The sequence below is a fragment of the Podarcis erhardii genome (genome assembly GCF_964252035.2).
Source record: "Podarcis erhardii genome assembly, chromosome: 6".
Lineage (NCBI taxonomy): Eukaryota > Metazoa > Chordata > Lepidosauria > Squamata > Lacertidae > Podarcis > Podarcis erhardii.
Window position 1 is genome coordinate 60,492,007 of NC_138510.1, and position 12,630 is coordinate 60,504,636.

General features: G+C 44.2%; 1 protein-coding gene across 6 annotated transcripts in view; it reads left to right on the forward strand.

Moving 5' to 3' along the window:
* LOC309344650 (uncharacterized protein) overlaps positions 1-12,630 on the forward strand; it is a 116,220-nt gene that overhangs the window by 42,383 nt on the left and 61,207 nt on the right. For 2 of the 6 annotated variants that reach the window (XR_014157799.1, XM_081867281.1), the window contains one exon: positions 899-1,577. The exons of the other annotated variants lie outside the window; for them this stretch is intronic. The gene's annotated coding sequence lies outside the window, so the exon portion shown is untranslated. Of the gene's footprint in view, positions 1-898; positions 1,578-12,630 lie in introns of those variants that run through there. 6 annotated transcript variants of the gene reach the window in all.

A 12,630-nucleotide genomic window follows, 5' to 3' on the forward strand; every position in this document is an offset into this window, starting at 1 on the left:
GAGTTGTGGCCTGCTTCTCCAAGGCTTGGTTCCAAATAAAAAAAAAGTAACCTTGATTAGTACGTTTTGCTTGGTTTCTTGCAGCTGTGATATTGAAGTTAATCTCCGTTACTGGGTAACATACCCTCCAGCATGTTGGGTCCCAAAACTGGGGTGCATGTCTTCCTGTCTGAGCTCCCACACGAGTCATGTGACCCACACAAGACAACAGAGCCCCAAAGACATGCTTTTTAGGGCAGTGCTCTCACAGCACCCCAAAGCACACATTTTTGGGGCCGTGTGTGAGATTGCGCCCCCCCAAAAGTGTTTTTTCTGGGGCGAGATCTTGGCGCAAAATTGCACAAGATCATGGTGCCCAAAATGGCTGCCATGCTCTCACAGGAAATAATGGGATGTGCCATGGTTTTCCGGGACACTTGTGGGGTTTGGGGTAATAGGCAGGCTGTTTATGTATCAGGCCTGTCTTCCCACAGGCAGAATTGGCGTAGAAAGCTAGAAACAATGGTAGCCCATGGTGCTAAGAGCTGGAGTCAGGATCCATTTGGAACTTGAGGAACAGGTGAGGGAGTAGGGGAGTCTGGGCTGAGAAAGGTAGTTTAAGCAGCAGAGCCATCCTGACTTGCTTGCCTACGTCACCAAAAGTATATATTTTTAAAATGCGCAGTACTGGAACGTAGGAAACTGCCTTATATTGAGTTGGATCATCTTTTCCTGCTTCTAGTTCACTACTGCCTGCACTGATTAGCAGTAGCTCTCCAGGGTTTCAAACAGAAGTATTTTCCAGCCCTATCTAGAGATGCCAGAGATTGAATCAGGGACCTTTTGCCTACAAAGCTTGTGTTGAACCGCTACAAAGCTGTGGCCCTTCCCTGACTGGAATTTGATCTATCCTACACAGGGCTATACATGGCTGCCAGCCAATCAGGAGTCAAAAAGGAACTGAGTCATAAGGACGACCCAGATAAATTTGCGTAGAACTTTGAACACTTGAAATGAGCCATACAAATGCTGAGTATGATGATCTTCCTACTTGCCAGGCTTTCTACAGTAGCTGTCAGTAAGGCCTTCAAGTCTAGAAAATTCCAGATGAAAGTCCCACAGGGGCCTATAATCTGGACTGAGGCTATCACAGGCCCGAAGTCTCACCAACTCGTTGTCGAGAAGCGGAAGTCCCGCTCCAAGAGAGCAGAAGGGGATGTCCCACAGTGCACAACACACAGCTACAGTTACCTTGCTGAAGCCCTTTCCACTGACCCTACACCGCCAACAACCTGGCGATTTGACCACAAGGCTCCCATGAGCCGGCTGTGAGTCTTGACCCACCATTTGGGGATCGCTGACACATGCAACGTTCAGAAACGAGAGAGTTTCACTGAAAGCTGTACCCTGGAAATGAACTCCACTAATCAACTGTTCATGATTCCAACAGATGTTTCTGTTTATCAGACAATTGGATCCTCATGTTCAACCCCTGTGTTCTCTCCCCCCCCCTTCCTCTTTTAAGACAAGAAGCAAATGCCACTACACATCTGAAGCTTCAGGAACTTGCCATATGATACGAGGAACAAATTGCTAAGCCAGTCAGTAATGCTAAGGTTTGAAGTGGTGGTCCATCAAAGCTGCAGCAGGAAAAAAAAGGAGTGCTCGGGATGGAGGGTGTGTGTGTGTGCTGTACTACATCTCTGCGGTTTTGTTCATAGTGTGTCTGGAATTTTGAAACATCAAATGGACTCTGAGTAAACTTTCTTTTTCCTCTTTCAGAAGTATTGTTTTAGGATGCAGAGATAATGTTCTGTGATTATTATTATTATTCTAAAAAACGGAAATGAGTCTTGGTTTGGTCAAAACCACAACTACAAAAGGAGGTTATTGTTTCTCATGATCCTCTACAATCTCACATCTCATGAGAAAGTACTCACTTGGGTGACCAGAACACCAAGAAATATTGAAGCAAAACTTTTGCTTTGTTTGTTTGCAGAGACCTCGTAAAAATCGGGGCTTTCTTCTATTTAGGAATGACTAATCAGTGTGCAGGATCAACTTCTGTCACATCACTCCGAAGAGGAGCGAAATGTCTGATGGCTCAAAAGGATGTGGTTTAACCGCATGCCACCAAAACCAAAGACGAAGAGCAAAGACTAAACACCTGTTGGGCCCAACACAACAAAGTGATTCAGTTCTGCAGGCACTGGAGAGAGAATTTCCTTGCAAATATAATCCTTGGAAATAAGTTAGCTCTTGCACAAACAGCTTCCAGTGACTAATGCCAAAGATACTCCACTCTCTGCCCCCGCTTTCACTTCTGATCCGTCATCAATTGTTTCCTGAGTTTATCTTGGCGGAGTAGCTCGGTTCAGGAACGTATTACTATTCACAGTGCACAACTGAACAACTTAAAGGTGCACAACTGAACAACTTAAAGGTAGGGTTCCCCACCCCTAGCACTGAGTTGCAATAACTGGCAGCACCTTCAGACCATCAGGGCCTGTCCTAATAGGTTGTTGATGCCTAAGGCAGAAAATCTGAATAGAGACCTCAGGCCGTGATTTATTTATTTATCCCAATTTATATGCTGCTTGATTAAAAAGCATGCCACAAGCTCCAAGCAGTTTACATAAAATAATATAAAAATAGTCATCAGAAAAGACCAATAAAACCTTACTGAGAAAAGAAGACATAATAAGAAGACATAATAAAATTATCAAAATATAGATACGATCAACAAATATATATATATATTTCATATCTGGGTAGGCATGCCTAAACAGAAAGGTTTTTGGCAGTCAATAGACATAGTACAAAAAAAGGTACCTGCCTGGTTTTAATAGGCAGTGATGCATACCTTCTCTTGTGTGACAAAAGACAGTATTAAAGTCATTTGTTTAATTGCAAGCTCACTTTTTAGAAGACCTAAGTACAGGAACAGAAGTGAGAGCTGGACCATAAAGAAGGCTGATCGCCAAAGAATTGATGCTTTTGAATTATGGTGCTGGAGGAGACTCTTGAGAGTCCCATGGACTGCAAGAAGATCAAACCTAACCATTCTTAAGGAAATCAGCCCTGAATGCTCACTGGAAGGTCAGATCGTGAAGCTGAGGCTCCAATACTTTGGCCACCTCATGAGAAGAGAAGACTCCCTGGAAAAGACTCTGATGTTGGGAAAGATTGAGGGCACAAGGAGAAGGGGACGGCAGAGGACGAGATGGTTGGACAGTGTTCTCGAAGCTACAAACATGAGTTTGACCAAACTGCGGGAGGCAGTGGAAGACAGAAGTGCCTGGCGTGCTCTGGTCCATGGGGTCACGAAGAGTCGGACACGACTAAACGACTAAACAACAACAAAGTACAGGAACAAACAAACAAAATAAATACATGTTTTGTCAAGTGAAAAGCAAAAGAAAACATATAAAATTTTAAGTGTTGCTTGCCTGGGGTGGCACTTGCCCCCTACCCATCCCTGGCACCGCCATGACTACCCAAAGGCATGTCAACTCTCCAGCAGAGAAGCAGAATACCTGAAGGTCAGCCAGTGACATTGGAAATGCATAGCTCCAAGCCAAGGCCTTCTTGCTAGCACTCAGATGAGGGACAGGGCTCAGGCTCTGAACAGGCATCCTTTTTTTTTTCTTTTTCTTTTTTTCTTCTTCAGGCACATCAAAGCTCAGGCCAGAGTCAAAGCAGCACCTGTCTTCCTTGGGAGTTATCCTAGGTCCTGAAGGACCTGCCCTTGGTTTCTGGAGCCTGTACTAGCTAATTGTTGTTGTGTGACTTCCAGCTCAGTCCCCTGTGGGATGGCAGCCTGGTTGAAACAGGATACATGGTGCATGTGAATTCTCCCTTGGTATGCCAGCCACACTAATATAATAGCTTTGCTCCTGATATGCTAAGAAGCTCCTGAATCCTTGTGACAAGGCAAGGCCACGCTCTTTTAGCTGATTTCTCTTTTTTGGGATAAGATAAGGATATTCTAAAGAAACAGTCAAATGAAATGGTTCTTTAAAACCAACAACCGTAGCATTTCCCTAAAGGATAAAAGAGAGGGGGCCATCCAGATGATATAAGGGGCCACTAACCTGTTTTTCCAGAAGCAAGGCTCATTGTGTTCAGTGGGATCTAGTTCCATGGAAGTGTGCATGATTCTAGCTAAGGTCCCGTACCCCATGAAAAACATTTTCATTTACCCAGTCATTTTTTTGACTGAATGATATTCCCAGCAACCTGAAATTATTAGCTGTGGGGCAGATGTGATCGTTTTTAGATGTTCTTAATTGTTCTTAAATGTTTTAAATAAGTTTTTATTTTATCTTCAGTTGTACTGTTTTACTACTCTGACGCCTTGCCTGGGCTCCTTTGGGAGGAAAGGCGGGAGAGACACTTAATTGAAGTAATAAAATAAACAAAAGTTGAAACAATTCACTTTCTTTCTTTCTTTCTTTTTTTAATTTTACATTTTTATTGGAATTTTATTTACAACATAACACAACTCCCCCACCCTCCAATACACATTAAACATGAACATAACATACAGTGAACATAACATACAACAATACAAACAACCAAATAAAAGACTTCCTTTATCCTGTATCTGACCTCCTTATTTACTTCCTATAAACTGTGTCCTTTATGAATAATAATTAAGATTTTTCAAATTATAACTTAAATATCCACAAAGTCTCCTGCAGACATTAATTGAAACAAGTCCAGGTATGTATTTTAAGGGGCTGTTTTGTGAAGCATTCTCTGCATTTTCCCCATGCTTTTTGAAACTCTTGTCTAGTGTGATCTCTAATTGCCTCTGTTAATCTAGCCAGTTCAATATACTCTTAACATTTTATCTTGCCATTCCTTTTTGAAACAAATCGCTTTCTACTGTCTCTCCGACTGCTGTTTGAAATATTTGGGATGGGAAGTGCTGCTCTTGTTCCTCTACTAGAAAAAGCCCCAAGAGCCGGGTGACTTATATTTGGTGCTGTGGAGATCGAAGGCATCTTTTGTGACTCATGCTGAACTGTCAAGATCATCCAGCAGCAGCCTCTGTTTAGTGGGCCAGGCATCCACTCACTGCTGAACGTGTGCCAGCAGTTGGCATGAGGACTGGGAGCCCTGAGAGGCTGTTTCATTGCTCAGGCCACTGGCACTTCCTTTTGGTGGTTGCCTTCCTGCCGGAAGGCTTGGTTCTTCGGCTGTGTTTTACTTTTTCTTTTGCACATTTGGATCCTGCAAGTTTGATTCAGACTTTTCTGTTTCCTGTTCAATTTATGGCTCTGTTTTTGCTGATGATTAGGCCCCAGAACCAGCTGTTCTGCTGATGAAGATGTCCTCAATTAATTCTAGCCTGTCTGGTTTTCCAGGAAGTCCGTTTGTCTCCCCCAGCCCCCTTCTCTTGTCATCCCTGACTGAAATTTATCAGAGCCGCAGCAGGCAGGAAATTTGCTTCTTTTACAAAAACATACTCCTCTGCTTCTTATTTTTATTGTTTTAATATTTTCCAGTGGTGGGGCTGGGAGACAAAACCTGCTTCCTCTTTAGAAAGCTCGGTTAACCTCTGAAGTGCTTGTTTCATTCATCACGGGTTGCTGCAGCTCCTGGTCACTTGCAGTGGAATTCGTTTCCAGAGTAATCTGAAATTTGTGTTAGTGTTCAAACACACACGCACGGCGTGATCCTTCAAAGGCTTCCGCTGCCTCCAACTTCATGAAGTTCCCTTTGTTTCGAAGTCAGATTGCTGTACACATCCTTACAGACTGAGGGGCCTAAAACCCGATCTTTCGGTGTTCAGGGAATAAAGGTGGGTTTATCAGTTCCAGATATGTGTCCTGGGAGGTAGGCAGGGGGCGATTAAAACTGGAATAATACAGTAGTACCTCGGGTTAAGAACTTAATTCGTTCTGGAGGTCCGTTCTTAACCTGAAACTGTTCTTAACCTGAGGTACCACTTTAGCTAATGGGGCCTCCTGCTGCCGCCACACCGCCGCCGCACGATTTCTGTTCTCATCCTGAAGCAAAGTTCTTAACCTGAGGTACTATTTCTGGGTTAGTGGAGTCTGTAACCTGAAGCGTCTGTAACCCGAGGTACCACTGTACTTCCGTGACAGACAGAAAATTGAAATTTGCTACAGATGTGCTCTAAGTGGGGAAAAGGCTGTCACTCAGCATGTAGAGCATCTGCTTTGCATGCAGAAGGTCCTGGTTTCACTCCCTGGCATTTCTAGGGAGGGCTGGGAGAGAACTCTGCCTGAAACCCTGGATACCTCCTCTGTATCATTCTCATTTCAGTATACGTGCTGTCAAAGCGAGCATGATACCTCCTGCCTGTCAGTATAATACAACTCCCTTCCCATGTTCCTAAGGTACACTGAATGTCAGAAAGTCAGATATTATTTTTGTTGGCATCTTTCTGTCTCGAGAGACAATGGAGTGCACTTCTAGGGGTGAAGTCAAACCACTGTGTTAGCAGTGACCAGGAAGTGGCCTGCCTGGGGCACAAGCCTCCTCATGGTCTCACTAATGTGGTCTAAAGGAAAGCAGAACAATACTTTCGGCACTAGCTTGGCTGCAGGAATTGCTGGAAGGAGGCATACAAGGCATCATCGAGCTATCTTAGGGAGTCCATATTTGTGTAGGGTTTACTCCTTCGCCTTTTCTTCTCCCAAAGATATCCCGCAAGGCAGCAGAGGTTTAGGATCAGAGTTTTCCTTCTCCTAGATAGGCTACCTTCCCAGGTTGATGAGCCCCATCTGCCCCTCACTTCCCTTTAAAGCACATGCAGAAACCACCTTCTTGACCATTAGACCCACTATTGGTCTCATCCAGTCAATCCACTGGAAGCTGTGTCTGTATGCAGGGGAAGTCCCAAACTTACTGAGGACTTGGGATCCATCAGCTACCCTCACCTGGTTCAGCCAGCCAATCAAAGCTGTTCCTGGGGTGTGGCTGCTGTGTGGACTGCTTCTAGGAGCCACAGATTAGAGCTGAGTGGAGTGGGGACCAGTTGGGGGAGGGGACCTCATCCATTTGTCCTCTGGCACACTGCCAGTTCCTTCGTTACCCTAATGACCCATACTTAGGAGGCCATTACCAAGAAGCTGTCCTGGCTATTCCAGCAATTGAATCCTTGCTGAATGCAGGAATTACAAAGGACTCAAACCACACACAAACCCGCAAACTCACAACAATATAGAGGGCAAGGTTAGCATTAACATTAGAGGAATGGACATTTAAGGATCACTTATATGAAAATAGATTTTGTTATGTGACTGTCCATGACAATGGTGTAGAGGAGCCACTTTTGCTGAGATGTAGGGGCTGACTTTGGTAATATAGTGCCCTGAGTGAGGACAAAATTGCCCCCCTCCCCAAATCTTATTTTCACAATAATTCCTTTTGGTACAGTTACTTTTTATGGATTTTCTCAATAGGTACCTTTATAAATATAAGTGTTGTTATTGTCCTTTTGCATCCCTTGGCTTGGTGTCCTGTGCAGGTTAACTGCCCATGTCCCACTAAATCCGGCACTGTCATACAGAGAGGGCAGATTGGAAGGTTCTTTCTATTCAAACCATTGGTGCCAAGGAGAAAGAAGCCATGATATACCCTGCCCATGTGGTTACCTCATTCCCAAACCATGTAGGAGCACACAACATAAAAGCAGTTCCCATGTGGCTATAACAAAAATGGCATAGTCCTTTCCCTCTTGAACACATCCATAACGCCCACATGTGCCCCAAGTCTGTGGATCTGAATCTAGAACGTTTCCCCGGGTGGCTATTTCTCCTGCAAGACATAATGCAAAGCAAAGGGGAAAGTAGAAGCAAATTTCAGTGTTTTCTGCTTCTTTTAAACTGCCTAAACTGAAGCCTGTATTATTTATGATATTTTGTGGCCATCCTTGAACCGTATCCCTTTGTAATAGCAACGGGGAGGTTTGGCTTGCACAATGGAGTCTCCCCCCCCCCATCTCTGAGGCTGAAGGGAATGGTTTAATGGCTTCCTTCTATTGTCTTATCTCTTGCTATCTTCTCCGCCACTAATGGTCTTTGTTAGAAATTTTATCGACGGTGTGTTTTTTGTTCCCGGAGAACAATAAAGTGAATACTGCTTAGCCAATCAGTTTGGAAAGTACATATGGAAATCTTTAGGATTGCAAAACAGCTCCAAAGGATATTAGTGTGCTGGTTGCTCCCAGCATAGCAAATATTTGGTTTGCGATAGAAACCAAATATACAGGATTAGGCCAAATAAGATTCCATCTGGGTAGAAATTCACCTAGATTTATGCTGGCCTCATCGGATATCAGCCAGATAAGGGAATACTTCTCAAACATAGTCCTGTCCTGATCTGTCCTTTAAAGGAGGAAAAAGTTGCTATTTTCAGCACATAATACAAGGCCTATGTCCACATTATAGATTTAAAGAACTAGTATACCAGTTTAAAGAGTCATGGCTTTCCCCCCAAATAAATCTGGGGAATAGTCGTTTGTTTAGGGTGCTGAGAGTTGTTAGGAGCTGCCTATTCTTCTCACAGAGTTACAATTTCCAAAGTTCCCTGGAGAGAGGGATTGATGGCTAAACCACACTGGGAACCATGGCTCTGTGAGTGGAACTGGGATCTCCGAACAGCTCTCATCAGCCTTTAGCACGCTATGGTTATCCCATGATTCTTGGGAGGAAGCTGTAACTGTTTAAAGTGGTGTGATGCAGCTTTCAATGTATGATGGCCTAAGGCTCAAGCTACACTTTATGTTGACAGCCATATATAAAAGTGGATGGGGTGATTTTAGAGCAATTCAGAGAGTGAATTGGTAGGGGTTGCTAAACCTTCCTCTCCCACCTTCCACAACTTAAGGCCTAGGACCCTTGTACCTACGGGACCGTCTCTCCTGGTATGTCCCACGGAAGACCTTACGGTCTGCAAATAACAACACCCTGAGGATTCTGGGCCCCAGGAAGATTAGACTAGCCTTGACCAGAGCCAGGGCCTTTTCGGCCATGGCCCCAGCCTGGTGGAACGCTCTCTCAAAAGAGACCAAGGCCCTGCGAGATTTGACATCCTTCCGCAGGGCCTGCAAGACGGAGCTGTTCTGCCAGGCCTTTGGGCAGGGTTCAGTCTGACTCATTTTCTCTTTGTATAAAAACAAGCATGAAGGAGGTTTCCCAGCCCGCTCACAGGACCTTATAATATCAGTGGAAACAGTTGGTCCTGGTGAGTATTAACCGCTTTCAATTTTAACCTGAGGATTGTCATTTGTCCAGTTTTAACTTTAATTTTAATTAATTTTAATTAATTTTGGGATGCATTTTAATCGATTGATTGCTTATTTTTATGCATATTATATTATTTATATGATGTTAGCCGCTCTTCTGGCCGGGGAGGGTGGGGTACAAATAAATTATATCATCATCATCATCATCATCATCATTCAATTTCATGAAATTTCCCTTCTAGTGGATAGTGAGCATAGAAAAGGTCCAGACATGGAGAAAAGCAGACCTCCCAACACTTAATCACTGCTGCTTACTGAGGCGGATAGGGAGGGGCAAGGTGGTGGTGGGAGATCAGTGCAGTGCAAATGCAACAGCAGCAGCACTGGATTGGCACCGCTGGTGCATTTGCACCACGTTGACTTCCCGGACGCCTTGCCCCCCCCCTCCCAGTAAACAGCAGCGACTCAGCTGTGAGGTCAGCTGAGTGCCGTCGCCACACCACTCCATCCACTACTGGGTTAACCTCCTTCATCCCGTAGTGCTGTGATTCTGATATGAATTCCCTCCTCCCCATCCCCAAGTCTGCTATTAAAACTAGTTTGGCTCTCATTGCATCATAAGCTCACTTCCACTTAATGTAAGCAATTAGATTTCAAGTGGCATTATTAATGAGGTGCAGACATTGATTTGCACCTACCCCCTATATGAGTGAGATAAACCACAGGCATTAACAGAAACCAGCTGGTAGCCACATTACTTTGCTATGACTTAATGTGCTTCTGTAATGATATTTTCCTTCTCCATCAACATTTTCCTGTGCCTTCATCTGTATATGTTTATGGGAAAGCAAGAAAAGTGTTGACATAGGATGAAAAGGCAGTTTGGGATCTGTTGTACATGGAAAAATAATAAATATTGTTTCTTAACACTCTCTTTTAAAAATGGTGACAGTTTAGTTTTTTAAATACAACTTACGGCATTAATCCAAGATTGTTGGTAGGGGGGAAATACCAGAAATCAGAAAATTATCACATTCATTTAATTCACATTCTGACCAGTATAAGCAACCTGTGGCTTAGTAGAAGCTTATACGTTTTCATTACGATTTGGAGCAGCAGGGGAAATTTTATCTAGGGGTGATTTTAACATGTAAGTCCCAAGTCATGTTAGTCACCAATGAACTTCAGGGATCTTGGCAGGAAGATAAGGACCCTGTATATTTTTTTCATTGGTATTACCCCCCCCCCCAGCAAATACAGTGTAGGAATGTAAAAGTAGCTTGTTTTCAACCACTCATAGCTGTCTGCTATGAGTGGTTGAACATCACCACAAGAGAATAATCATGGAAGCCATCGAGATAGAGAAACACCCTCACAACATGAACAAGCATGACGACACATCCCGCTTGCCAGACATCTGGAAATTAGCCCTCCCCACAAAAACTGACACCAGATCCAGAGGCACACAGAACGCCAACACCAATCAACCACACCAGACCCAAACCCAGACCCTCTCCACAGATGAATTACAGACACCATCCAGTAGCCAATCCATGGTGGCACCTCCGGATGCTGCACCCCCCTGCAATCCCTACACAGATCTGGCTGACACAAGCCACAAAACCACAGCTCGCCCCTATACACGAAGCCAAGCCAGAGCACAACTAGGTACAGTACAGCCATCTTCTCAGGAAAACTCTTCACAAAGTTCAAGAGGTCAAGACACAAAGACTTTAACAACTAATCCACACCTAATGACCCACCTAAGTGGTACTCAGGATATCACTCAAGAAATCACTCAAGATATCTCTCAAGTAATTAAGGAACAAAAGAAGAAAAGGCACACTAGCCTGGGAACTTCCTCTCTGCCCAGAACATTGGAGGCTATACACCACACCCCCTCTACAGTATTTATAGGAACTCAAACACTGAGATCCTGCTCTGTTCCAGTAACAAGAAGCCGAAAGCACCAGCCTGAAGATGACGAGTGAGACCTCGTCGAAACGTCGCCTAGACACCCCAACTTTTACACGGGAAGACACCCGAGGACACCAAAACCTGCATATATATATATATATATATTCTTAATTTGAAAGCACATTCTTATTGGAAAGCCACATCCTTAACATCAAACATATAATAATTGTTAGAGAATGACTGAATAGGAAGTACAACCACTGATGTGATACGAGAAGAAATCTTGAATAGTTGGAGCCCTGGGGTGCAGTTGGTGGAAGCTAAAGGCTGTGGTTTTTAGTGGGCTTTGTAGAAGGTGAAAGACTCTGAGGTTCATTATCAAGGCTTGAAAAAGGCTTGCATATTTATAAATGAGAGCAAAATCCTATGCATGTCTAATCTTATTAATAATAATTAACATTCACAAATAAGTCCCATTATGTTCAAAGCACTTCCTTCCAGGGAAGTGAGTCCAGGGTGGAAGTTTTAGTGCTCTAAGCAAATGGCTTTCGCCTAGTAAATCAGATCATCAGAGGATCATCAGTGTACACTGTACAAAACAACTCCCAAGTATTTACTCAACAGACCATGGGTATTTATGGACATTATTCCTCTTACATAATTATTCCCTGCTTTTTCAGGCAAGTTTTCACAAAGCAGCATTACAATAGCATAACAAAAAACCAAGCAACCAAAACCAACCAACCAATAATAGCAGCATTCTAATATGTCACAAAGGGACGCAGGTGGCGCTGTGGGTTAAAGCCTCAGCGCCTAGGACTTGCCGATCGAAAGGTTGGCGGTTCGAATCCCTGCGGTGGGGTGCGCTCCCGCTGCTCGGTCCCAGCGCCTGCCAACCTAGCAGTTCGAAAGCACCTCCGGGTGCAAGTAGATAAATAGGGACCGCTTACCAGCGGGAAGGTAAACGGCGTTTCCGTGTGCGGCTCTGGCTCGCCAGAGCAGCGATGTCACGCTGGCCACGTGACCCGGAAGTGTCTCCGGACAGCGCTGGCCCCTGGCCTCTTGAGTGAGATGGGCGCACAACCCCAGAGTCTGTTAAACTCTGTTAAAGCTTTACCTTTAATATGTCACAAATAAATACATACATATTATTTAAGAACATAAGAAGAGCCTGCAGGATCAAGGCAACGGACCAGCACTTTAGTCACACAGTGGCCTTTCGGAAGGCCAGAGGCAGGATCTGAGAACAACCGCTGTACTCTCCCCACCTGTGAATTCAGCCACTGGTATTGAGAGTCATTCTGCCTCTGATTGTGGGTGTATCATGTGGCACAGCAAGAAAGCCTCGGAGCACATGAGAATCTTTTGTCATCTTCTGAGTATTTATAACAATGCCTAAACATGCCTGCCATGTTTTCAAATTGGTATTTTACATGCCTAGCCCCAGTAGCTTTGTTTGCAACCTCTGTGAACCAAGCACCTATTTATGTAACACCTGCAGGCATTTAAAA